The sequence below is a fragment of the Vicugna pacos genome, chromosome 19, assembly GCF_048564905.1.
Source record: "Vicugna pacos chromosome 19, VicPac4, whole genome shotgun sequence".
Classification (NCBI taxonomy): Eukaryota; Metazoa; Chordata; class Mammalia; order Artiodactyla; family Camelidae; genus Vicugna; species Vicugna pacos.
The window spans coordinates 16,691,064-16,718,508 of record NC_133005.1 but is presented as its reverse complement, the minus strand read 5'-3'; the positions used below and the strand labels follow the sequence as shown (position 1 = coordinate 16,718,508).

At 38.0% G+C, this 27,445-nt stretch overlaps 1 protein-coding gene across 2 annotated transcripts in view; it reads right to left on the bottom strand.

Annotated features, from left to right (window-relative positions):
• Positions 1–27,445, bottom strand: part of PAK5 (p21 (RAC1) activated kinase 5) — a 248,165-nt gene that overhangs the window by 133,286 nt on the left and 87,434 nt on the right. Inside the window, exons 1-4 of one of the 2 annotated variants that reach the window (XM_072943555.1) lie at positions 26,486–26,513; positions 24,945–25,111; positions 24,497–24,553; positions 6,438–6,586 (exon numbers count right to left, since the gene is read on the bottom strand). The gene's annotated coding sequence lies outside the window, so the exon portion shown is untranslated. Of the gene's footprint in view, positions 1–6,437; positions 6,587–24,496; positions 24,554–24,944; positions 25,112–26,485; positions 26,514–27,445 lie in introns of those variants that run through there. The other variant, XM_072943556.1, reaches the window with a different exon arrangement.

The following is a 27,445-nucleotide window of genomic DNA, read 5'->3' as shown; positions in this document are numbered from 1 at the left end:
GGAGAGAAGAATGAAAGTAATACATTCCCCAAGCCAACAAGGGTGGGTATTTTGACCCCAGGTTTTCCATTCATGGGTCTTGACAGCGTTTACTTCTGCTGCCAAGTTCCCATTCTGCCTCCAAGGAGCTGGAGATGCTAATATTAGCCTGTTAAGCCTCACACTAGAATTTTCTGCACCTGGTCACTTGGGAGAACACCACACTTAACACACAGGACCAGAAGAACAATGAAAGCTTAGGAAAACTCCAGAATCAGGCTATTTAATTCACACAACTTAGTCTCAGCGTGAAGAAATCCATGAACCGAAAATTATCATTTCACACACACACATCCCAGTGGAAACACACATGCCCAGATCTCTCTATTAATACGTCCCTAATGTCAATGGAGCCCAACTGCCTTACAGAAACCTGCTCCAGAGACTTGGCCTTAGGAGAGTCTAGAGCCTTGGAATTTTGGTTTGAAACTATAATCTAAAAATCTTTTATTCATTTCCACAAAAACCACTCACTATGCTTAGCATGCTTCTGGTAGGTACATCACAGAAGGACATTCCCTCATGTCATCTGCATCATTGCAGTACCTCCCTGAAGCCACAAACACACTCATATGCTGAAAACTTCTTACATTCAGGCCCACTCTGAAGCTCACATTTTTTCTCCAAGCACCTTGAAGTACTGCCTTCCCTTCTTTCCTTCATCAGTCCCTCTCTCTCTGAAACAAATACAAATTCTACCAACCCTTTCATAAGTGAAAAATCTTATCATTTTTCCCACCATGATGCTACAGCAACCTGTCCACCCATCTATCCATCCACCCATCCATCCACCCATCCATTCCTCCACCTGATTTTGATCATCCTTCCATTTGCTTTTCACTTTTTCGTAAACATATGTTATTCTGCCTGCAAGTTAGTGTTTATTGTTTTGAATTCTGGTACATTTTATGTATTTCCTCTCTTTAATCTTGCTCTCTTTCTCTCAAGGTGCTTGCCTCTTCTTTGCCCCTCACCCCTGTCTGTCCTCGTTTCCTGGTCACCTGACAGCATCATGGGACATCTTGTTTTCTGTGTCTTTGAACACATTCTAATCTTCTTACCTTAAACTCACTTCCTACCTTATTTTGGCTGCGGAACGCCAACTCACCTTGTAAGCTTCAATCTAGATGTTTCTTTTCTTGGTAAATTTCAATAAAAATCTCCCCCTTCCTGTATCAACACCCTTTCGCAATGTGACTTTGAAAGTGCCTCTCACCAAGAGGTGGAATCTCTTTCTACAGCCCTATAATTTGGGCTGGCCATGTGATTTGCTTTGCTCTATATAATGAAGCAGAAGTGATTTCCAAGCCTAGGATAAGAAACCTTACACACTTGCATTCACTCTCTTAAACCTTCCTCAGCCCACGGGAGTGAGCCTGGGCCAGCCTGCTGGAGAACTAAGTTGCCCCAGCTACATTCAATCAATTACCAGCTATGTGAGTGAAGCCATCTTAGACTATCCAAACCCTAGACAATCTGTTAGCTCATTGCAGAAAAATGAGCGAACCTACCTTAGATCAGTCAAACCTATCCTGGATCAGAACTCCTCAAGTAGCTTACTGTCTTAAGCTACTAAGTTATGGGGTTATTTGTTATGAGGAAACAGAGGATATTCTTCCTTGATCTTATTTAATAGCCGCAACATACTTCCTTCATGGTCTTATATCACGACTCATTTTCTTGTCTTTCTCTCCCACAGGTGTGCGGGCTCTCTGAAAACAGGGGCGATTTGTATTTCGTATCTTAAAACTTAAATAGCACCTGCCAACTTTTCAATAAATGGGCATCAGAAAAACATCAATGATCAATTAGTTAATTAAGGATTACAAGGACGGTTTTGGAGGCAAACCAGAGTTGGAATCCCAAGTCTAGTTTCCTGAACGTGTTACTCCAGAGATTTTGGTTAACCTTGCTAAACTGTGCCTGCCCACGTATAAGCTGAAGACTGGAGTAAGGTGTATGCTGCAGGAGTGTGGTGATCAGATATACATTCCCTTTGTCCCCATCTTCACAGAGTGAGTGTTCACCAAATAAGAATCAAACGATTACAGGTAAGTAAAGCACTTGGTATAGTACCTGGCTTAGAGTTACTCAATAAAAATGATTAATTAATGTCATCTATTAATATGATCTATTGAGCTCTATTAACATGATCATCACCACTGCTGTCCCCCTTGTAGGAGAAACTGTAGGCGCTCCATCCGTACCCCTCAGCCTGCATCACTTCTGTGCAGGCTGACCTGATGCTGGCTTCCAATGGCAAACACCTGGGACTCTGGCTGCCAGAGGTCCCTTGGTCCACACATATGACAGGCTACCAGTGCCAGGGAGTTAACACCCTTCGCTCCCACCCAGAGAAGCAGCCCACAACCAAGGCAGATGGGAGAGGGTAGCAACAGAACCCAATTTTCGTGCCCTTGGTTAGGATAAATCCAATGTATGTTCTGTATCGTATCCCTGAATTGCCTAATGGGATTGTGTGCCTGTTGGTGATGGCAGGGATAAGGCACCTTTTCTGTCTTCTCTTCTCTTTTTTTCTCACATCCCTACTCCCCTGCAAAGGTGTACTAGCATCAATCCCCAGATACACACCAGTGTCCAAACTTTTTGTCTCACCATCTGATTCTGGAGAAATCAACCTAAAACAATAAATATTAGTCTTTCTGTTTTATTTTCTCTTTATTGCTTCAGAATCTAGTTACTTCTTCCAGGAATTCTGACTTTCATTTGAAAGCCTAGCATTTCAGTGATCTCTCCAGCTGACCCAAGAGTTATCTCCAGCTCAGTGAAGACAAAACCAAGCCCAGAATGTGCGTCTTGGATGTTTTCGTCCTGGCTCAATTTTCTGAGTATATAAGGATAGGGTTAACTTGCAGTTGATCTTGGGTAGCTCTGTGCTTACCCTGAAGGGCACCTGAAACCATGGTATTGATTCTAGGCCAAGACAGAGGGGAAATGTATTAGCTAGTGATTTATAACGTGCTGTTAAAAGTCCAAACCTGCCCCAGGCATCCTGTACCAGCTTGTCTATGCTGTTCATTGAAACTGTACAGATTGACTGGTCGCACCTGTTCACCTGTTCACAAGGCCTGCTTTTAGCTACCTGAGTTGTGGAATATAAAATGCTCCTCAGTAAACTTGAGCCTTGGCTCCTCTGAGACACTTGAATCTTGGTGGTTCATAACCAGAAGACAAAGCACATCCTGTGTTGGAGAAAGGACCCTGGAGCTGGACCTGGAATTCTCTGTCCCCTCAGATGTCTGCTGGACTTTCTTTCTCCTGCTGGACCCTATCCTTGGCTTTCATGTGCAGACTTGTGGGGTCTCAAGAGTCTTTTCAACTACCCGACACTATATAACTGCTGCACTGAGGCACTTTTCTGACAACTGAAGGCTTTTGACAGGGGTCTGGAATGGAGGAAGGAAGGGTCCACATCATCTAAATTTAGCACCATTTCAAAAAGTTATGATTCTCGCAAAGTAGAGTCTTTTCTGAACTCTTAAAGTGTTGTTTGGCTGAGTTACCACTGAAACTCTTCTGAACACAGACTGGAGGTTGGTCTGTGTTCCAACAGTGACCAAGGGCTTCTTGAAATCTTAGACCCACCTGCCAAGATCACTGGGTAAGTTCTTGTCCTCTCACTGCTCCCCTGTGAGCTTTTCCCAATGGTCACACACTCTAAAACATGAAGCCCTGTCTGTGGAAAGCATTAGCTTCTCTGGCCAACATTGCTAAAATCCACATATTCCCATCTTTTAAAAAATTTATTGGAGTATAGTTGATTTACAATGTTTCAGGTGTACAGCAAAATGACTGTTACACATACATACATACATTCTTTTTCATATTCTTTTCCATTTATAGGTCATTACAAAATATTGAATGTAGTTCCCTGTGCTATACAGTAAGTCCTTGTTTATCTATTTTATATATAGTAGTGTGTATATTATTCCCAAATCTCTAATTTATTCCTCCTCTCCCTTCCTCTTTGATAACCGTAAGTTTGTTTTCTATGACTGACTCTGTTTTTGTTTTGTAAATAAATTCATTTGGATCATAATTTTTAGATTCCACATATAAGTGATATGGCATTTGTCTTTCTCTGTCTGACTTACTTCACTTAGTATGATAATCTCTAGGTCCATCCATGTTGCTGCAAGTGGCATTATTTCATTCTTTTTTATGACTGAATAATATTCCACTTTGTGTATGTAAATGTGTATGTACACACACACACACACACACACATACATATACCACATCTTCTTTATCCATTCATCTGTAGATAGACATTTAGGTTGCTTCCAGACTGTTGCTACTGTAAATAGTGCTGCTATGAAATCTTTTCTAATTAGAGTTTTCATCTTTTTTGGATACATGCCAGGAGTGGGATTGCTGGATCATATGGTAAATCTATTTTTAGTTTTTTAAGGAACCTCCATACTATTATAGTGGCTGCACCAACTTACATTCCTACCAAGAGTGTAGGGGGGTTCCTTTTTCTCCACACCCTCTCCAGCATTTATTATTTGTAGACTTTTTAATTATGGCCATTCTGACCAGTGTGAGGTGACATCTCATGGTAGTTCTGATTTGCATTTCTCTAACAATTAGTGATGTTGAGCATCTTTTCATGTGCCTGTTGGCCATCTGTATGCCTTCTCTGGAGAAATGTCTGTTTAGGTCTTCTGCCCATTTTTTGATTGGGTTGTTTAGTTTTTTGATATTGAGGTGTATATGCTATTTGCATATTTTCAAAATTAATCCCTTACATATTCCTGTCTGGTTTTTTTTTTTTTGGTTGGGGGGAGGTTAATTTGATTGATTGACTGATTTTTTTTAACAGAGGGACTTGGGAATGAATCCAGGACCTCGTGCATGCTAAGCATTCACTCTACCACTGAGCTACCCCTCCCCCCATATTCCTATCTTTTAGAGCACCAACTTTAAATAATGTTTTCATTTTTTATTTAATTTTTCATTTAGGAATAATCCAGTGTGAAAATTTTAGTCTTGAAGTTATACCTGAGTAACTTAAGCCACTAGTCCTTTAAAAACTCATTAAATCCTTCTTAACCAGAAGACTACACTTCACATGAGCCACCTTCCTGTGGTTAAAGTAACACTGTTCTCAGAAGTCAGGGACCATGTAGGAAGGAAGGGAGGAATTGCAGAAATGTCTGGAAGCTCGAGTCTCCAAGTGTTACAAGATAAGCTGTCTTAAACATAAGCTTTCAAGGCAGAATTTTATGTCTTTTGACAATGTGACATCAAGCCCTTCTAAGTTTCAGAAGCCACAAACATACACAGCATAAGCTGCTCCTTCAAACAACAAAATAAATTACCATTTGACTATTGTACATCAAAACACAAATGACATCATACCCTACATAGAATTAGAATTATGTTTGGGGGTTCATAAACAGCACTGATGGTCATCTAGTTTAATCGAGCTGAGTGAGATCCAAAATCTACTTTAGACCCATCTTTCCCCGAAGCCATGTCCCTAAGCCAACTCATCATCTCTTGCCTAGGTGACAGCACCCTGTTTTCCACAAGTCCTGAGCCCTTCCCCTTAGCTAAATAGAGCAGAATGGCCTTAAAAAATATAATGTAAACTCACTCCTCTGCTAATAACTCTCCACCAGAGAGAGAGAGCTCTGTCTCCACTGGAGTGAAATTAAGACACTTTTCCACGTCTCTCCAACTTCCTCTACATCATGCTTCTCCAAATACTCCCTCAAAGCAATAAAGCCCTGCTTTCCGAGCCTTGAATATGTCTATCTGGATCCTGGTTCACAGTACATGAAAGGTCCTGGCTTCAAACCTTTACCCAGTTGGCTCTTTTCCATCATTCAACTCAAAATTCTCTGAGTGGTCTGACACCCAAATTTAAGTAGCCCTTCAATCATCCTTTATCTCATTAACCTGCTTACAATGCTCATAAACATTATTAAGGGCTGCCAGTTTCTTTTGCATTTATTTACAGTTGTCCCTTGGTATCTAAGGGTGATTGGTCCTAGGACCCCTGCAGATACCAAAATCCAGGGGTGCTCAGGTCTCTTATATAAAATGGCATAGTGAAGTCGGCTCTCCATATCTAAGGGTTCCCCATTCATGGATTCAACCAACCACGGATCGAATCCATGGATGCGGAATCTGCGGACACGGAGGGCTGACCCTCTTTACTTATCCCCTCCCACTAGAATGTTGGCTCCTTCAAAGCCTTTTTCATTCAGTATCATATTCCTAAGTGCCTAGAACAATTTGCAGGCACAAAGAAGTCACCCAATGGATATATGTTGAATTAAAAAGGTACTTTTCTGTTTTCTCACCACTGCATAATTTAAAATAAAATTTTAAAGGGGGAAAAAACATAACGTAATTTATTCCCCTACCTTTTTTAGGATGGCTGTGGAGGAATCCGACTCCAGAGGAGTGTGGTTATTTCGGTTCTGCAACTTTTTGTTGGCGTTCTTCAGTGCCTTTCATTTCTCCTCAGTGTTCATTTTGGCAAGAGGTGGAAGGCTTTTGCCACAGAGTATTTCTGCAACGACATGGTACCAACACGAGTCAAAACCCCTCCAGCATTATGCTCTGTTGAAAAAGAAACCCGTAACCTCATTTACTTCATTCTCCTCTGTGTTGGACACCCTTTCTTCACTGTTTCAATCCTTTTCTCAGACATGCAGCTACTGATCTGCACCTTATTACCTGGACACCCCCAGGCAATGTCAGGCTCCCCAGAGCACAGCCTGCCTCTGCCACAGCAATTCTCTCATCACTCCACCATGAGTCCGTCTGTCCCACTGGTGCCGAGCCCTCTGTGGACAGAACTGAGACTTTTGCCCTTGACTCTCTGGGGCCTCGCCCAGTAACTAGTAATTATACAGGTTTAAATAGTTGATTCTTATTATTCATAGTAATTATGCTCTATAAAGTTGCCACCAACACCAAATTAGGGAGGTGGAACCAATGCTCTGGGAGGAAATACAGGAGTAGGTTTCTCCTAGCCTCTGGCCCCAACACATCCATCAATCCATCAATGAATAACCTTGTTGTATGGTTTCATGTATGTTTCCATTTAATTTTTTTTTGCTCGTTTCTATTTTTTAACTTTATTTTTTATTTTTTAAAGTGACAGTTTCTTTTTATTTATTTATTTTGGGCTTTTATTTATTTATTTTAAGCTTATTTATTTATTAACAGAGGCATTGGGGAGTGAACCTGGGACCTCGCACGTGCTAAGCACACACTCTACTCCTGAGCTATACCGTCCCCTGTGTTTCCATTTAAAGGCACTTTATTTAATAGATAGTGTTGATTCATTAACATTCAACCCACAGCCAAGAGCACTGTAACTCACGCCTGAACCAAGCTTACCTAAAACATTATTTTCTTCATAAGGCACATCACGGCTGCCTTGCAGTTGGGAACATGAGAGAGCACTTCGGCACTAATGCCGGGGGACCCTCTCCAACCACAAAATCACCAACAAAAAGCACAAAAATGTAAAACACAAGAAAATACATTATTCATGGATTTTGTAATGAGGACCAATGGAATAGACATTGGTGAATGCTATGCAAAGCTTATGGTTCAGTACAGCACTGCCATTTAAATGAGTGAGAAATAAACACTATTAATAGGGTAAAAAGAGACTAAGGCAGATTTCATATGCTTCATGAAAGATCCAGGAGCTGAAAGCAGTTACTCTCTCCTAGCCTATTAAGAGGACAAATTCCAGATCCCAGTTCTTTTCTTTCGCTTGATATGAATCACTGCTCATCCAATTTTCAGACAAGCCTGAAGAAAATTTCCCTGAAAATAATTATAGGTTGATAGTCCACCTTCTCCATTGTGGGACAATCCAAACAGCTCCCAGAAGACAGCTCCATTTTTCTCCTTGGATATAAGAAACACTTGCTTTTATTTCATTATATGCATCAGTTAACTGGAGGTACACAATGTACACACTTATCAGGCTTCTATTTTCTGTAAAAATGCCAATACCTTGTGACATAAACAGTGAAAGTATCACACTTCACACTTTAAATATCTACTTTCTGATGCATTTGAAGGACATTTGAGACTTCCTTAGGAATACAGATTTATGCTTTAAAACTGCTGCAGAAATTTTCCCATCAAGATGACTTCTACAAGTTTTAAACTTGGTTAAATTTAACCTTGATTTCTTTGTAGTTCATGGAAAGACATTTGTTGGTAAAATCACCTTTGCAAAAGCATGCCCTACATTTTAAACTTCCATGGCTGGGATCAGTAGGATTTGCAGAAAGCGATGTTTTGCATAGGTAACAAGGAATAGAAGGACGGTTCTGAAAGCTCAGTTCTTATGTGCTTTTACTTTAGTTCAAAATCAGCTAAAACATAAGCAGACACAATTTCCTTTTAAAGTCTTGTGAGAGTTTCTTCATATATTTCAGATATCAGAAGATAAGTTACCTTGTTGGAAAATGCTGTTTCAAGATTGATACCATATGGGTCTACTGCGTAACAATAAGACCATTCAATTTATTTTATAAATTGATCCAGGAAAATAAAATGAACTAAATGCATCTTTTATACTTTACTAGTACCATTATATTACATTTTCTATATAATTAACCAATATTTACTTTGACTTTACTTTGTAAAAATTTAGATTTTCGATTTATTCTGCAAAGAACCAAATTAAAAAAAAGACACGATTAGCTTACTTTAATATGTGCCTAGAACATCATTAAAACTCATTTTTTCTTTTTAAACACCCCACGAATAAACCTTTATTTATATATCTCTGATAAAGCCAAATTACCACTATTGATCTAAAAAAAAAAACCCATTCTGAATGTTTAGATAACAGCTACTCCCCTCTGAACCTGTAGATAATGTCCATCTTCATATGAGGTACTGATGCCAACTAAATTTCATATTTGCATTTCCAAACTTCTAGAGGAAGAGTTGGCTTCAACAGAGGTGGCTCTGCCTTGTATTAATGGCATGATTTGGGTCAATTCATTATTCCTCAAATTTATTTATTCATCTGAAAAATGGAGATGGATGCCATTTTCTATAACCTAGAGTGGTCCTTACAGTAAAATGAAAATGGTCTGTGTAAAGTACCTGGCCAACAGTGAATAGCAAAAAACGTTAGTTCTGGTTTTCATTAAGCACTGTAGATAATGGAATTTAAGCTCTTAAAGCCAAAGTACAATGACCAGTCACCTGTGGATTATTTGAAAAAAATATATAGCTCACCCACATTTTGACTTACCAGCAAAACAAGCATCTCTATGGCTGTGATATATGTATGTGTTATAATATATAACTCTGTATTGCAAAGATTCTATTTTATGTAAAATGGAACAAAGACTTACCATCAACTGTACTAGAACAAACAGTTCAAGTCCCTGCACATTTTTTCCTCCTCTTATTCAAAAATGACAACACTTAAGCAGATGCATTTTAAAGTGGTTTAGACCCAGGATGAAACAGGACCATCAGCCCTGCAATCTGAGAACGTCTGTTACACCATTCACCCTTTCATGCACTTCACTAGTAACAAGAAATGCAAGTCTGTGAACGGTAGGTTTGATATGTGGCCTGAGCTATTACGTGAGAAAAAACAGAACTTTTTTTTTTCCCCTCTATGAGAATTGGCTATGACCTTGGCCTCATTAATGCTAAGTTCCGGCCAAAGGAACTCCAATGGGTTATGGAATCATGAAAGCTGCTAAATCCTATCAGGCTAAGTCTTCTGACAATTCTGAGGCATGGGGGTAAGAGGAGAAAAAAAAATGGATTATACAGAGAAAACTTAATGCCCAATGAGTTTCTAAATCTGTTTTATTTATTTAAACTAGGATAGAACTTTCCACAAGAAGTTAATATGGATCCTCCTTTCTGAAAATATATCTTTACCGGTGTGCCCTTTTTAATAGCATTTCCTTTGTGTGTACTTTAGAATGGAGATAATTTATACTTTCAGTGAGATGCTATGTTCCTTGTCTAACAGGTAAACTCTAGGTGCACAAAAGGCTTTCATTACCAGGCTTGACAGTGGAAAAGCCAAGCAGAAAACAGGCTGGCAGGGATAGGTTAATATAAACCTCCTCTGAGGAGTTGAAAACATCATCACATTTGTTCCCTGCTGTTTGTCCACCCCTCTGTGATCTCTGTCTCTATAATAAAATATTTATAGCCAGAGCCCAGCATCTCTGCCTCTTCACTGTTGGAATAAGGTGTGTTCTGCGTTCACGGGAGAAAAACAACAACATAGCAACTCTACAATTTGAATAAATAACGTTGAGCGGAGTAGTGAATCTAATCTACTCAAAAAGGGATTTTCTTTCATTCAAAGCCAGATAAGGGTGACACACGGAACTGCATTTTTGCAGTAAGTCTTTACACTCTTGTTCGACTACACCGAACTCTCTCTAGGGCAACTTCTTGGGAACCTACAGAATTATTCGCTGTCTTTGGATTTCCTCAAATACAATCTGAGTGTTATTTTGTTCTCTTTTCAGGTAATAATTGAACTTGATTTTCAAAAACAACTTCACCTTTTCCTACAGGAGAATATCCTGTCTGACAGTGTCTGACCTCCATCTACGAGACATTTCCCCTGAGTCAATGGAAGGATTGAGCTTTTCAAGACTATGAACTATATGTAATAGTCTCATGTTACCGCTTTTTTCATCTGGAAGAGAAGCTTGTAATGTACTGGCTTTTATTTTAGGAGGAACTATTCCTTGTGCTGAAAAACCAAGCGAACAATTAACCTTGGGTATGTTGGTTTTCTGGTCCAACAGAAAAAGCACTTGAAGTTTCTACTTGCTAGATACCCCCAGGGTCTAGCCACACTGGTGTGGACTTGCCTTCTGAACCTGACTGACTAAATCATTCTGTGCCTGGGCCTCCTTGTCTTGAACTCACAGTAATGGCAGCTAGGACTCACACAAGAGCACATACTCACAATCTTCAGATTAAATGAGATGACGCACATGTAAGAACTTGAGATACTTGAGACAACTATGCAACGATGTCAGTTGAGATCAGTGCTAATTAGGCAGCACAGGCGAAGGATGATGACAGTGGGCACTCGGGTGGTAGTGGTGGAGACAGTGAGGAGCAGTCTGACTTTAGGCAGACTTTCAACATACAGGTGACTCTCTGATGGGTTGGCTATGGTGCAAGAGAAGGTATTCCAGCCCGAGCAGCAGGGTGGGCAGCAGTGCCCCTCACTGAGCTGGGAGACAGCTGGAGAGGAGATTTAAATGACACCTCTGTCCCTTTGGGCTGCTATGACAAGATACTTCCAACTGGGTAGCTCATAAACACCAGAAATTCATTTCCCGGGGTCCTGGAGGCTAGAAGGCTGAGATCAGGATAGCAGCGGTGTAACTGGGGGAAGGCTGTCTTCCGGGCTGCATCCTCACCTGGTGGAAGATTGGTGGGATCTCTTTCATAAGCACATGAACCCCATTCCCGAGGCCTCCACCCTCGTAACCCCATTGCCTCCTCAAAGCCCCACCTCCTAACACCATCCTCTTCGGAGGTTAGAATGTCAACACGTGCTTTTTTGTGTAGGACACCAACATTCAGACCATAGCAAGTATGCTGGTCAAGAAAAATCAAGGGTTCGGTTTTGGATGCCAGGATAGACTTATTGCAAAAAAAACTGCCCCAATTCCTCATCTTTCGCTGTATCCGTGCTCTTCACCGAGTAACTTCTTAGGTCACCCTCTTGGACTCTATATTTGGCCACATGGCTTCACTTGGCCAACGGGACACAGCAGCTTCCCTATATTTTCAAGTGCTTGTGTGTTTTTTATTTTTTTTTAAATTTTTCTTGCATGTCTACCCGTTATCATGCAAACATGTCCAGGCTAGCTGATGCAGAATGAGAGACACAAGGAGAGAAGCAGCATAGCCCTGGCGATAAGAACTTAGTAACAGAAATTGAATCATAAGTAAAAGAATGAGCCGCAAAACCCAGGCTCCCTCACTTGTCTTGGGCCATTCCAAGAAAAGCCCAGCCTGGTTAACTGAAAAAAAAAAAAGTTGTTTCTTTTTAATTTATAATGCAAGAAAGTTTATTAAAGTTTCTGGTACTAGAAAATGCCATTTTTAAGCGTTACTGTCAAATTTGAGAAACTTCTCTCAATAGTAAGATTTCAGGGCATTTCAGGATTTCCTTGAATGGCCAACACTCACTTAGCTACTAGGTCGTCATCAATGTCCTCATCGCCTTTGCTTCTGATACTTCCCTGTAGCATAAGGAACAAAGATAAATGTATCGTGAAGCCAATAAAGCTAAAGGCTCAAGGCCACTCACTTGTTCATGGACATCAAGGCTCTGGGAAGGACCTTAGCAGTACATTCACATGGCCATATAATTTTCCAAATTATGCCAACTTAAGATACTTTAACAGCAATATTGGCTAAGACAGCTGTCTGCATTCTGAGCTCCAACATCACCCTTCTCTATGTGTTGCATGGAGTTAGGTGTCTCTAGTTCTTTGGGGCTCTAGCTTAGGAGGAACTTGAGTTGGGGTGCATTTGGTTTACAACCAGTGAGATATATTTATGTGTTTTGCAGTCAATTTCCATGACAGTTCGGTTTTTGCTAGTCATCCCAATGCAGCAATGGCTCCTAGGAAGTCTTCAACACCTCCAAGGACTGGCTGACACAGCATCATGGCACAAAGACCCAGGACCTGAAAGCATATTGCAATAGAAGTGTGCCCTGCAGCCCTGGATGTAGGTGCATAGGGGAATTCTGCCTTTTATAAAGCTCCTAAAACTTTGCAATATGGATACAGCAACACATTAAATATGCTAACATATATTTTCAAAGATTCACAGAACTTTTGTTTAGAAAGTTGAGATAGTTTGAACATACCATTTAACTGCATATGGAAAGTTGCTTTGAAGGTATCATTAAAACAAGAGAGAAATTAAACCTCTTTGCTTTAATCATAAGAAGGACACCTTTTATATCATCTTTAAGAACAGATGAAAAACTTTTTTACAATTGAGTATGAAATGAATAATTAAATGATTAAACCAACAGAAATTGTTCTGACATCGAAGAAGCCTCTTGTACCAAAACAGTTTTCAGACAACATCCCAAGCATTCATTAGGAGGAAAATTGTGAACAGAAGTAACAGACTGGTTCCTGTTTGATAATTCAATTTATCAAGAAGAGTGAATCATATGAACACCGGAAAATTTTTCAATTCTTCAGTTAGACACAAATGAAGATAATAAAGATAACATAAAATTTATCATCACAGTAAGGGAGACAATGACATGCCACTGGTGATGTGGTTCATCGATTTAAAGAGTATTAAGATTAGTCATCGTACAAGCAAACTTTAAATGCACTGAAATCTTAGCGCTCATATATTCAAGAAATGTGGTAGACGTTTTCCAAAACTTGATAATTCTAAAAAATGTTTACATGCCACTACTGATAATAAGATGTGATGCCCAAATATACTTTTCCGAATGCCAGCAAAAAATAAATTTTAATCAGGCATCTTAAAGGAAAGGCTGTATCATGCTTCCATTTTCTCTACAGAAGGATGTTTCAAAAGAATGTTTATATTTAAAGGTAAAGAGATAATCAAAGAATTTTGAGCCAAAATGCATGAGGGGCCAAGGTATTAGAGAGGTGGGGTGGCAGTCTATTAATAACAATATACTGCTTTTCTGTTTACACCAGCCAAGACATGGAAGCAACCTAAATGCCCATTGACAAATTATTGAATACAGAAGTGGTGTGTGTGTACACACACACACACACACACACACACACACATACCCATTTATATATACACACACACACACACACATATATATAAATGGAATACTACTCAGCCACAAAAAGAATAAAATAATGCCATTTGCAGCAACATGGAGGGACATGGAGATATCACTTATATGTAGAATCTAAAAAAAGAAAAAAGGACACAAACGAATTTATTTACAAAACAGAGACAGACTCAAAGACATAAAAAACAAATGTACGGTTACCAGTGGGGAAAGAGGGTGATGAGGGATAAATTAGGAGTTTGGGATTTGCAGATACTAACTACTATATATAAAACAGATAAACAACAAGGTCCTACTGTACAGCACAAGGAACTATATTCAGTACTTTATAATGGCCTATAATGAAGAATGGAAAGAATATATATATAAGAATAGATATATATAAGAATATATATAAGAATCACCATGTTTTACACCAGAAATTAACACAACATTGTAAATCAACTATACTTAATAAAAAATTACTGCTTTTCTGATTTTGTGATGTTTGCACTGTTACCTTGTTAACTTTGTAATTTGTTATGACTTATTACCTCATTCTAAATATTCCCACTCCTACTAATTTTGTATCCACAGGCACACCTTCTAAAGTCATGCATTTTTAGGGTTATGGGTCTTGTTTGCTGGGCCACTGGTTATTTTTCCCCAATAAGATTGCTCAGAAGTTTACATTTAAAGAGTCATCCAAAATGTATACATGAAGCATGACTACAGTTCAGTCAACGCAGAAATGTCATCGTGAAAAAGCAGCAGCCTTGCCAACCCTGCCTCTCCAACTGATGGCCACACACAGCAACTTCACTTCTGGAATTCGTCTTCAACTGGGTGGTTTGTTTCAGTAAACTGAAATCTTGATAAGGGTAAGTGATTCTAAGTGAAACTGATGTCAACCACATGCATGACAAAACGGAGTATAGGAATTAGTCTAAGCAAAGAAAAGTATAAACACAACTTTGATTACATGGCTGAAACAAAGGCAGCAGACGGATGGATTTTTATCAAGTACTTAAAGTGTTAGTGCCCAATACAGAGCAGTCAGCTATACACTAGAAAGTACAGAGCTATGCCCCGGGATAGGGGCATCTCTCAATAGAACAGTAAAAGTACAAGTTATGAGTTTTGAATGACTGACCCAAAGATGTAACCATTTAGAGTTTTTTTGAATTTTTGTTTAACTTAGTGTAGTTACTAAAGATACATGGCCTTTGTTTTCTTTCCAGAAATTCTACCAACCCTAGGATTTGATACTGTGAACACCAAACACACATACACTTCATTTAGCCTGCTGTGACTGAGTCACACTTCAATTTTTTTCTAATTAAGAAGAAAATACAGTGTTTACTAAGAGGCAAGAAAATATAAATATCACTTATTTAAAATGTTTTTTGAAACAATGGCAAAACTGGCAAATCAAGTATTATCAGTGGTACACTCTGTGGTAGAGGCTGCAGACAGAAGACACAAGGGCACAATCTCACTGTTTAACCAAATACATGCTTAAAATGTTTGAAACAGGAGGTATACAACGTTGATATGGCTTACTACTGGTGATGTTAACCTTGATCATTTGGTTAAGGTGTATCTGCCGCATAATGAAATGTAACTATCTTCCCCCCTTTGTAATTAGTCAGTATCTTGGGGATAATGCTTTGAGATAATGCAATTAGCCTGTTCTCCACCAACTTGAGCCCATTCATTTTAACGTCTATCAGCGGATTGTGTCTGCAACAATTACCACTGTGGTATTTGCCTAACGGTAATTTTCTGTTTCTCTCATTCTTTTGCTAGAATGTATTTTAATTCTATTTATTAATTGGAATCCTCCCACAAAGGGGACAGTCCATTCACCCCATCTATTTGTGTATTCAATTATTTATTTGTATCAGCATGGACTCAGGGCTATGTATTTTACTACACGAGTTATAATCCAAAACTCTCATTATGTATCTGGCTGCTCACATTGTCCTGGTTTTGGCCATTTGGAACTCCTTCTGATTCATGTGTCCTTTTGACAAGCTCTTGTTCTTTTTTCAGTGTGACCTGACTTTTTTGACAACACAAATGTTCCCAGCAATTCTCCTATTTTTCGCCTGCCCCAGCCATGGAGTCAAGTACTTCTCCAAAGGGTTTGGGGTCCTTTTATTGCACATTAGTGTTTAAAAATCAAGACCTGGGTGCTAGGTATGCTCTTTGCCACTGGAGTGTAATTGATTTTAGGGTCTGTCAGTGAACAGAGTTAGGAACCTATGTATGTATTCCAACCCATGCATATACACACATTTGTATTCATGCAGAACATCAATCTAATCACGAGAAGGCATCAGACAAGTCCAGATTGTGGGACAGTCTACAAAATAACTGACTAGCAGTGGGGAGGATACAGCTCAGTGGTAGAGAACATGCTTAGCATGCATGAGGTCCTGGGTTCAATCCCCAGTACCTCTATTAAAAAAAAAAAAAGATTAAAAGACGCCTTCTTAAAAAAAAATCTGACTAGCATCCTTCAAAAGTATCAAGCTCATAAAAAATACGGAAAGAATGAGGGCATGTATTAGATTGGAGGAGAGTAAGGAGACATGGCAACTTAATATAACTTGGTTTTGAACAGAAAAAGGACATTAATGGGAAAACTGATGAAATCAGATTAGGTCTGCACCTTAGTTTACAGCGGGAGTTGGCAGAGTACACAGCTCATGGGCCAAATCTGATCTGCCATGTGCTTTTGAAATAGTTTTATCGGAATGCAGATACTCTCATCCATTTACATGTTGCCTATGACTGTTTCTGTGCTACAGTGGCAGAGTTAAGTAGCTAAGCAGATACCTAAACTAGTTACTATCTGGCCTTTTACAGAAAAAGTTTGCCAACTCCTGGGTTAGTCTTGTACCATTTAAAAATTCCTATTTTTGGTAATTGCACTATGGTTATGTCTAATATTAATATTAGGGATGCAGAGTATGGAAACTCTGTGCTATTTCTGCGCAACTTCTCTATAGTCTAAAATTATTCCAAAATTTTAAAAAAATTAATTGAATTAGGCGCCAATATAAATACAGGAAATTTTAAATAAAGTTCCTATATTTGTATTTTTTTTTAAAGTCAGGATGTTTTATACCATTGCCCAACAACTGAAACAAAATGAAAGTTGGGACTTGTGGATAATACTTGGGTCTGATACCACTGGTTATTGATTCAATATTCATTTTGATGGCATGAGAACCCTGATTTTTTTGGCATGTAGCAGCATTTAAAAGACCATATTTCCTAACCTTTCTTTTAGCCAGGGACAATCTATGACGCATAAGAACAATTGTTTTAATGAGATTTTAAGGAAAGCTCAATAGAATGGGTCAGAAGGCTGGCATACGCACTATTGACCCTTCTCCCTTTCCACTGCTTCTTGCCTGGACAATCAAAGTGATGCTGGAGTGTCAGCAGTCATCTTGGACTATGAGGTGAAGACAGAAGTCATGTATCCTTCCTCTCTTCAAGTAGGGCTCAAAGATAGAAGAAGCTTATGGTAGATTTACTGTGGCCTAATTTTTCATGCATCCTTGTATTCATGCCCTTTGCAATATCTCCTGTCAAGAGGTGGAAACTGTTTCCCAACCTGTTTAATTTGGAATGGCCTTATGACTTGATTTGGCCAAGAGAATGCAGCAGAAATGTCTGAGCATCAGGTCTGAACTTAGACCTCAGTAAGCCTTGAGTGGTTCTCCCTTCTCTCTTGAAAACCCATCACTGATATGTGAAATATCCCATGCTTAGACAATGATGAGAGGTCATGTATACTGAGACCCAGTGGTCCTACCTGAGGACATCCAAATGCCGGGGCTCCAAATATGCCAAAACCCAGTCAGGATGAACACAGCTACTTACTCACCCTGATGCTGACTGCAGATGCAGGTGAAATGTGAATCAACACCAAAAATTCTCTCCGCTGTAGACTTATGAACAATAGCTGTTCTTTTTGTTTTATGACATTGAGTTTGGGCTGCTCTGCTATTCAGTGGTAGTGGCCTGATAAAGAACCTACATCTCTGATGACCATGGACTCACCACTGCAGCCTGAGACCTCTTGCCTGAGGTCATCTTTTGTAAGAAAGCAAGAAAGCCATCTTGCCTAAACCACTCTAATTTTCAGGGTGTCTTACTTGCCACCAAATGGAATTCCTAAGTGATATGTACAGGGCATGAGCTGTCTACTTTTCTACAGTCCCCTCTCATCACGTGTCACACATTTATGTCACCCGCCTTGTCTCTGTAGCACTTGAATGTGTGACCTGTTCCACAAGCCACTCTTTTGAAAAAGAGGAAGAAAGGTGATCTTTCAGTCTCACTTTGTACTCAGAAGTGCATTTAACTTAGTGGATTTTTTGAAAAGGGAGCATATTAGAGGACAATTATATATTTTGCTTTGCATACTCATACCATACCCAAACCACCTGAGCTGGAGGCCTGTGGCTCAGGACAGCCATGAAAAATACCCATGGAAACCCAAGGTAATAACTGAAATGATGTTTTTTTTTCTTAGAAAATTTTAAAGCTTATTAAGATCATGCCAATCTCCCTTATTGTCAAGTACTGCTAAAAGTTCAATAAAATCCCTTTAGATGAAACATTTCTCTTCAAAAAGAGCAGTATAAACCTAGTTTCAAACTTTATTAGTAAAAAGATTGAAAATTCATGTTACCGTTTCCATATATATGGAATATCTACATACTGTTTCCATATATATAGCCGTATGTGTATGTATGTATATGTACATATATATATACACATATGGCTATATATCTAGAGAATCTGGAGTTTCAAGCAATTGCTAATCACATTCTTCTAAAAACAGTCATGGAAACATAATGTACATGGAAAGAAATTAGCTACACATATCATAACAGCAGACTTAAAATTATTAATAAACATGGTGACTATTAATAAGTGACAATCTATCAATTAAAATATGCAAGAGTAATTAACAGTTTATATCACCAATAAAAAGTAGTATAACTCAACTTTATCCTTTTATATTTACTATTTTAAACTAAATGGCAGTCTTCATCAGTAAAATTACCACAAAGATACATCAGTTTATAACTAGTATTTCACTGTGTGTGTTTTCAGAAAAAAATTTTAAAAGAGTCACTTCTCCTATGAAGACCTCTACTTTTTAACAATATTCTGTTACATAAGATACTCAAGAATGTTAAAACCATGTTTTAATTTTGGTATTTATCATTTCATTCTGCATCACAAACCTTTAACAAAAAATCTACAAATATGTGCATGTTTAAGAGTGTCATGGGCTCTGAAGATTCTTTGTACAAGGTAAAAGCTCTTAACAAAACTCTGGAAAAGATATGATGTGGTTGTGTTCTGACCCAGCAAGCTGACTCCCATGGAATGAATACACATGCACACACACACTAAACTGCAGACCCAACAGGCACTGTTAGCCCAAGCAAGTGATTACCTATTTCATTAAGCTCTTTATTGCTGAGTTCAAATCCTTAACCAGCTGCTTTTCTGTGCTAACCCTTGATCTCCTGGATAGGGACTCAGCCTCATCTGGTGAAAAATGACTGGATTTCATGTATGTCAATGCTTGATAGGAAATGTTTCTCAGAAACAAAGCCCAAAGGTCAGAGCAGGGAAAATTCCTGTGTAATATATAACAAGAAGCAACTCAATGAGGTCCAGTGGACACTTATCTAATGGCAGAAAGCTTGGGTGGATACTACTTTGCCAAATCTCAATGCTGTATGCAAAAACTGGGGGCTTTGTTCATCAAAACATTTTTGGTAGACCATATATCCTTGGTGAAGAAGTAAGCACTAAAGCAGCTCTGCCCAAGAGAAATATAACATGAGCCACAAATGTGATACACATATGTAATTTTAAAATTTCTAATAGCTGCATTAAAAAAGTAAAGGAAATAGGTAAAATTAATTTTAATAACGCATTTAAAACCAGTGTAGTCAAAATACTATTTCAACAGTTATCAATGAGATATTTTCATTTATGTTTTCAGAATAGATCTTTGAAATCCATTGTATATTTTATGCTTACCACACATCTCAGTTTGGAGTAGCCACACTTCAAGTTCTCAACAGCCACAAGTGGTTAGTGGCTCCCATACTGGGTATTACAAGTTTAGAGTACCTATGACTTAGTGTGATGATTTAAAGATCTTAGGAGTAACAGTAACTAGAGAAGAAAAAGATGAGGTTTCAACTATAATGGATTAATTAGTTTTTCCACGAACAATTTGCTACAAAATTGTACTGTAACAATACAAAAATTGACACCAACTAGCTGGGTTTTTGCTTTAGTTTTTAAACATGTTAGTTTTAAAGCAGATTCTTCACAGTATAGAGGAAGTGTATTGTTGTAAATTGTCTCACTTATAACTCAAATATTTTGTAGGTATATGAATTATTGGGACATTAAAGTATGCTAAAATAAAACCTATTAAGCTTTAGTTAAACATCCCAAGCATGCAATGAAACATTTATTTACACCCTGTAACACTGGATAGTAAAACATAATATAGAAAGTCTGAAGTGAATATAAAATGTCAAAATTAATAGCACAATTTTATAATCAGCTTCCAATGCAATTATTAGTCTTTAGGGTAGAATTCATTCACATTAAAAATTGACATGCAAGGATTTTCTCCAGCATCAAATGAGGTCATTAATAAAATCTATAAATTAGGTCAAATAGAAGGTATAGAGGTCAGCTTGCACATTAATGAGCCATAAAACATTTAGATAAAAATTAAAGCTGTGCAGAAAATTAAACATTTTCCTGAAAGTTTTAAAAACAGCTTATGTACTCTAAAATCAATAAAATATTTCAAGCCTTAAGGCTGTAAAATACTGGATAATTCAGTAATAATTAGAGTGTGTGCTTCTTAGGGTAGATTTTAATTTGCATTCTGTGAGATTGTAAAACAAATAATTTTCATGAAATATAAATGACAAAAGTTATGCATTTAAAAAATTCTGATTATAAATATACAAACAGCTCATACAACTTAACAAGAAAAAAACACAACCCAATCCAGAAGACCTGGGCAGAAGATCTAAGGGCAGAAAGATCTAAACAAGAATTTCTCCAAGGAAGACATACAAATAGCCAATAGGCACATAAAAAATGCTCAATATTGCTAATTATCAGCGAAATACAAATCAAAACTATAATGAGGTAACACCTCACACCAGTCAGAATGGTCATCATTCAGAAGTACACAATTGATAAATGCTGGAGAGGGTGTGGAGAAAAGGGAACCCTCCTAAACTGTTGGTGGGAATGTAATTTGGTGCAGCCATTATGGGAAACAGTATGGAGATTCCTCAAATACTAAAAACAGACCTACTATATGTTCCAGTAATCCCACTCCTGGACATATATCCAGAGGGAACCTTAATTCAAAAAGACACATGTACTCCATTGTTCACAGCAGCACTATTTACAATAGCCAAGACACGGAAACAACCTAAATGTCCATCGACAGATGACTGAGTAAAGAAGATGTGGTATATTTATACACTGGAATACAATTCAGCCATAAAAAATAATAAAATAATGCCATTTGCAACAACATGGATGGACCTGAAGACTGTCATTCTAAGTGAAGTAAGCCAGAAAGAGAAAGAAAAATACCATGTGATATCACTCACGTGTGGAATCTTACAAAAGAAGACACAAATGAACTTATTCACAAAGCAGAAACCGACTCACAGAGATAAAAAACAAACTTACAGTTACCAAGGGGGAAAAGGGAGGGGAAGGGACAAAGTGGGAGTTTGAGATGTGCGGATACTAACTGCTATATATAAAACAGATAAGTAACAAGTTTCCTCTGTATAGCCCAGGGAACTGTATTCCGTACGTCGTAGTATAATGAAATATACCACATAATGAAAGAGAAAATGAAAAGGAATGTATGTATGTGTGTATGTGAATGACTGAAGCGTGTTGCTGCACACCAGAAATTGACACAACATTGGAAACTGACTATACTTGAATTTAAAAAATAAATCAATAAAAATAAAGACAGGGAAATGGCAAAAAAAAAATCCTCTGATTATATATTAAGGTGTCATTGTAGAGAAATTGGAAAAACATAGAAGTAAAAAGTAGAAAAGAAAATCACTCAGAATACAGCACTGAAGACATTGCTGACACTTTAGTTTACCCTCTTCCACACTAATACTAGCATTCTTGCTGCCAGATTTTGGTGGTATAACAAATTCAAGTGGACTGTCTTGTAGATCTGATTCCTCTAACAGATCTCGTAGTCCCACTTACATATACACACACACACACACACACACACACACACATACACACACACACGTATATACCCGCACAGTTCCCTCTCCTACACAGCCACCTTCCCAAAGGTTATAGAGTTCAGGGACACTTTAATCTGGAGCTGATCTGTCAAGTGACTTCCCTCATGCCCCCTCCTCTTACTCAATCCCCCTCAATCTCATCACAACACCCATATCATAAGACCACTGTCTAAACACACTATCTTAGTTAGCTCAAAGCTTTGTAATGCTCTTATTTAAGAAAAAAGAAATGTTACCTGCATAGAGATACAGATTACCAGCTTTGTTTATTTACAACCCTAGAGTGGTAGAATAATCTGGAAGAAACATCATTTTTTACCTCATAGAAATAACATTGGTACTGGCTGTAAACATAACCCTTTGGTTCTGTTTCACTTGGCTTTATCTTGTGCATGGAAGAATCTACTTTCTCAGAACTAGATTCAACAGTAAATATCATGGGCTTAAAGGGGCAGAATTTGCATTCAGGGCAGGATAGTGAATTGTGTACGAATCAATCAGGCATGGTTCTTTGGCCTCACAGAAGTAACAGTCCAGTAGGGAAGAAAGTTTGCAATAAATTAAACAAATGAATATACATTTACACACTGGCATCAATGCTCTGAAGACAGTGGACACTGATGTGGAGACGGAGAACACAGCATTGTCTATCATAGTTATGGACGTGATGACCTATTTGAAAGAATGACAAGAGTTCAGGAAGTTTCGCTCTCATTTCATCAAAACTGACCAGAAGCTTCTGCTCAGAAGCATGCCACTGTGGTAACAGAGGCCAAGACAGAATGATCTGCACTAATAACTCCTACACTGGCTTTAACACACAAATTTTGAATGTCTTACTAAGGTAGAGTCATTACCTGGGGGTGGTTCTCCTTTTAACAACTATGAAAATCCTTCCAAAAACCACCACGGAGAAAAAGAAAAAAGTATCTTTAGGAAGCTTCTATTAGATTTTCTATTGTAAGAGGGAAAGGTCTCCTTTTAATGCTACTGTAGGCACCCTACCTATGAAGTTGGTCTCAGATATGCTAAAAGAAAAGCTGTGATTGTAAAACTCATGGCAGCATTTTGAATTAAGAAGGATGGAAACATGGAGAAGTGTCTGATCTTCGTTGAGCAGAAGCACTATACTGAATGCCTTTTGTACATACAAAAGTAGGCCAGAGGTGTCGTTGGGATAAGGCAGAGAGCCAGTTTGGCCTCCATGGAAGATTAAAAGAATTTGGGAAGAGTGAGTAGGCACTGGAACAGATCTGAGAGAGAACAATTAGAGAGGAGAAAAACAGAGAGAGAAACCCAGACTAACAGAGTGAGGGTTGGGGATTACAGAGACGAAAGAGAAAGACATAGACAGATATAAAGAGAAAGCTGGAATCAAAAAGAAAAAAAAAAGACAAATGAACTTATATATAAAACAGAAACAGACTCACAGACATAGAATACAGACTTGTGGATGCCAGAGGGGAGTGGGGTAGAAAGGATAAACTGGGAGTTCGAGATTTGCAGATAGTGACTGGTATATTGGATAAACAAGTTTATACTGTATAGCATGGGGAAATATATTCAGTGTCTTATAGTAGCTCACAGGGTAAAGAATAAGAACATGAATATATGTATTTTCATGTATGAGTGAGGAATTGTGCTGTACACCTGAAACTGACACAACATTGTAAACTGACTACAGCTCAATAAAAAAGAAAGCAAGGGGACAGACCTACAGACACACAGGCAGAGGGAGTGGGAGTGGTAGGGAAACCCTGGGACATGGCAAAATTGATGCTAACAATGTAGGCACACAGCCAATGAGAATTTTGCTATGGCTAAACTGTCTATTGCATCTAGAGATATTAACTAACAGTGAATTCAATGTTCTTTCTCATTGTCTGCTGTAATTTCTCTCTGTGAATCTTTAGTAAAATCTGCTAGCAAATACTCCCTTTAGCACTGAGAGTATTTTGCAGAAATGAAGGAAGAGTAGAGGTACCAGCTACCAGCCTGGCGCAAGCAAGCTGGTGAGAGGGGATGATATAGGATCCAAGACAGTAGGGGACAATGAATGGAAGAAGTGGGCTTCCCCAGGGGCTGACTCAGGAGGTGAGTAACCGGCCATTTTGAAAAATTATTGTTGCCCCTCAATGTCCCAAGGGATTAGTTCCAGGATCCTGCAGTCCAAAATCTGTGGATGCTCAAGTTCCAACTATAAAATGGGACAGTATTTGCATACAACATAGGCACATCCTCCTGTATACAGGCATACCTTGGAGAGGTAGTCAGCTCCAGATATTCAGACCTTGGTGCGTTCAGTTTCAGACTACTGCAACAGAGCAAAGATTGCAACAAAGTGAGTCACATGAATTTTCTGGTTTCCCTAAAACTTTTTGGGAGGGAGAAGAGGACAGAAGGGAGGTGAAGTGCACAGTGTAAGAAGAGAGGGAGGGAGGGAGGGAAACAGAGATGGGGAGAGAGAAAGAGGAGAAGTCCAGAGATCTGTCGAACATCTCTCTCATGTATTCAGCTGAGTACTATTCAGTTCAGGCACGTGAGGAAACTGCTTGAGGCTAAGAGAAGAATGATCCAAAATGTTGACAGGTAACAATGGCCAGCCTTCACACTGGACCAGCAACACTTCCTGTTTCTATCAGCCAGACTGGAAAGCCTGAATGTTCATGGGACACTGACTGGGAAAAACACTCCAAAGAACTTGCCTTGGTAGTCAGTAGTAATTAGCCGTGGATCGAGCACTGTTCCAGTTGTACGTAACAAATATTAAAGACTCCCCCCAAATCAAACTGTTTCCAAATAACTGTATGTCACAGGATATTTATAGAAGCACTAAAATATCCAGCATCCAAAAACAGATAAAACACAATATCTGGCATCCAATCCACAATTATCAGGCATGCAAAGAAACAGAAAAATATGATGAATAAGAAGAAAGTAAATCCCTTAATCAAAATCAATGCATAGCTGACGCATATTAGAATTAGCAGACCAGAACTTTAAAACAGTCATTATATTATATTCCAGATGTTTGAGAAAGACCTAAATCAATCACATACAGATAAAGAATACAATGTGTGGGATGAAGAAAAAGTACTTGATGAGATTATCAGCAGATTAACTGTTAAAGAATGACAGATTAATGAACTTGGAAACATAGCAATAAAAACAATTTAAAAACGAGAGAGAGAAAGTATACAAAGTAAATTAACAACAACATATCAGTGACCTGTGGAATAACTTCAGGTAGCCTAAGAATAGTGTAAGCGGATTCACCAATGCAAAGGATATACAGAAAAGGACAGAAAAAAAAAATTGAAGGTATAATGACTGAGAATTTTCCAAACTTGATGAAAAATACATATATCCACAGATTTAACAAGCTCAATGATCTCCCAAACACAAAAGAACTGAAGACTACATCCAGATACATCATAATTATATTGCTGAGAAATGACGATAAACAGAAAATTTTAGCAAAAGCTAGTGGTGAAAAAAAAAAGACAGTATGTACAGAGAAGCAAAGATGAGGATGACACTGTATTTATTACCAGAAACAATGCAAACAAGAAGACAGTGGCATAAAATCTTTAAAGTCATAAAATAAATGTGAATTTAGAATTCTCAATCCAAAAAAATTATTACAAAATTGAAGATGAAATAAAGATATTTTGAGACCTTCCCACAAAAAAATCCCATAATCCAATAAATATATAAAAAACAGCAAGAGATGATAGACTTAAACCTGACTAAATTAAATGTAAATGGTCTAAATAACCATTAAAAGGCAGAGATATCAGATTGGATTAAAAAAAAAAAGACTCAACTATATGCCACCTACAAGAAATACATTTTATAAATACACAAGTAAGTGGAATGTAAAGAACAGAAGAAAGGTATGCAAAAATTAATCAAAAGAAAGCTAGAGTGCTATCTTAATATACAAAGCAGATCTCAGAGAAAAAAAATATTAAGCAAGAATGAAACTGGTAATTTCATAATAATAAAAGTGAAAACTCACCAAGACTTAACAATACTGTTTATATATCTAAAAAGAGTTTTGAAATATATGAAGCAGAAGCTGATACAAGTAGAAAAAATAGACAAACCTTATAACTTAGTCTACAATCTATAATTATTATTGTATAAAGACAATGCTATCTCAGTGGACTGTTAGAATAAGTAAATAGAAAATCAGTAAGACTTTAGAAGATTTGAACAACACTAACAAAGAAATTGGCCTGACCAACATTTGTGGAATTCTTTGACCAGCAATATCAGAATAAACATTCTTGTCAAGAACACATAGAATGCTTAGGTAGACTGTATTCTGAGTCATAAAACAAGTCTCAATTAGTTTAAAAGGATTCAGTCATACAAAGTATGTTATCTGAGTATAATGAGATTAAATTCGAAAGCAGTAACAGAAAAATCTCTGGCAAGTTCCCAAGTATTTGGAGACCAGAAAACATACTTCTAAATAAACCATGAGTTAAAGGAGAAATCAAAAGGGAAATTAGAAAGTATTCAGAAGTAAAAAGTTTTAAACAGTATGTAAAAACTTGTGGGATGTCACAACAATAATACCTAGAGGACGTTTTTTGTAGATCATCATGAATAAAAGAACACAAGAAAGGTCTCAAATCAATGACCTTAAATTCCACCTTAATTGGGAAAAGATAAACTTAGTGATCATGAGTAAGGCAATGATTTCTGAAATACAACACTAAAGGCATGGACCATAAAAGAAATATTTGAAAAACTAAGCTTCGTCAAAATTAAGGACTTTTGTTCTTCCATAGGATAATAACTGAAAAGGAGACTGAAAAGACAAATCAACACTGAGAGAAACACTTTAAAATTATAAATTTGATAAAGCACTTTTATTGAGACTATATGAAGACCCCTCAAAACACAGTCATAGCTTTAAAAAACCAAGCAACCCAGTTTTACACGTGGGCAAAAGAGCTGAACAGACACCTCATGAGCAGACACTGATAAGTATGTAGATTAAATATGTTCAATATCATTAGTCCATTAGGGAAAATATAAGATAAAAACACTACACTCTCTCTAGAATCACTACAATTAAGATTAACCGTTACCGGGTCTTGGCAAGGATTTGGAAGGACTGGGACTCTCATATATTCCTGGGGGAATGTAAAATGGTTTAAGTGCTTCGGAAAACAGTTCGGCAGTTTCTTAA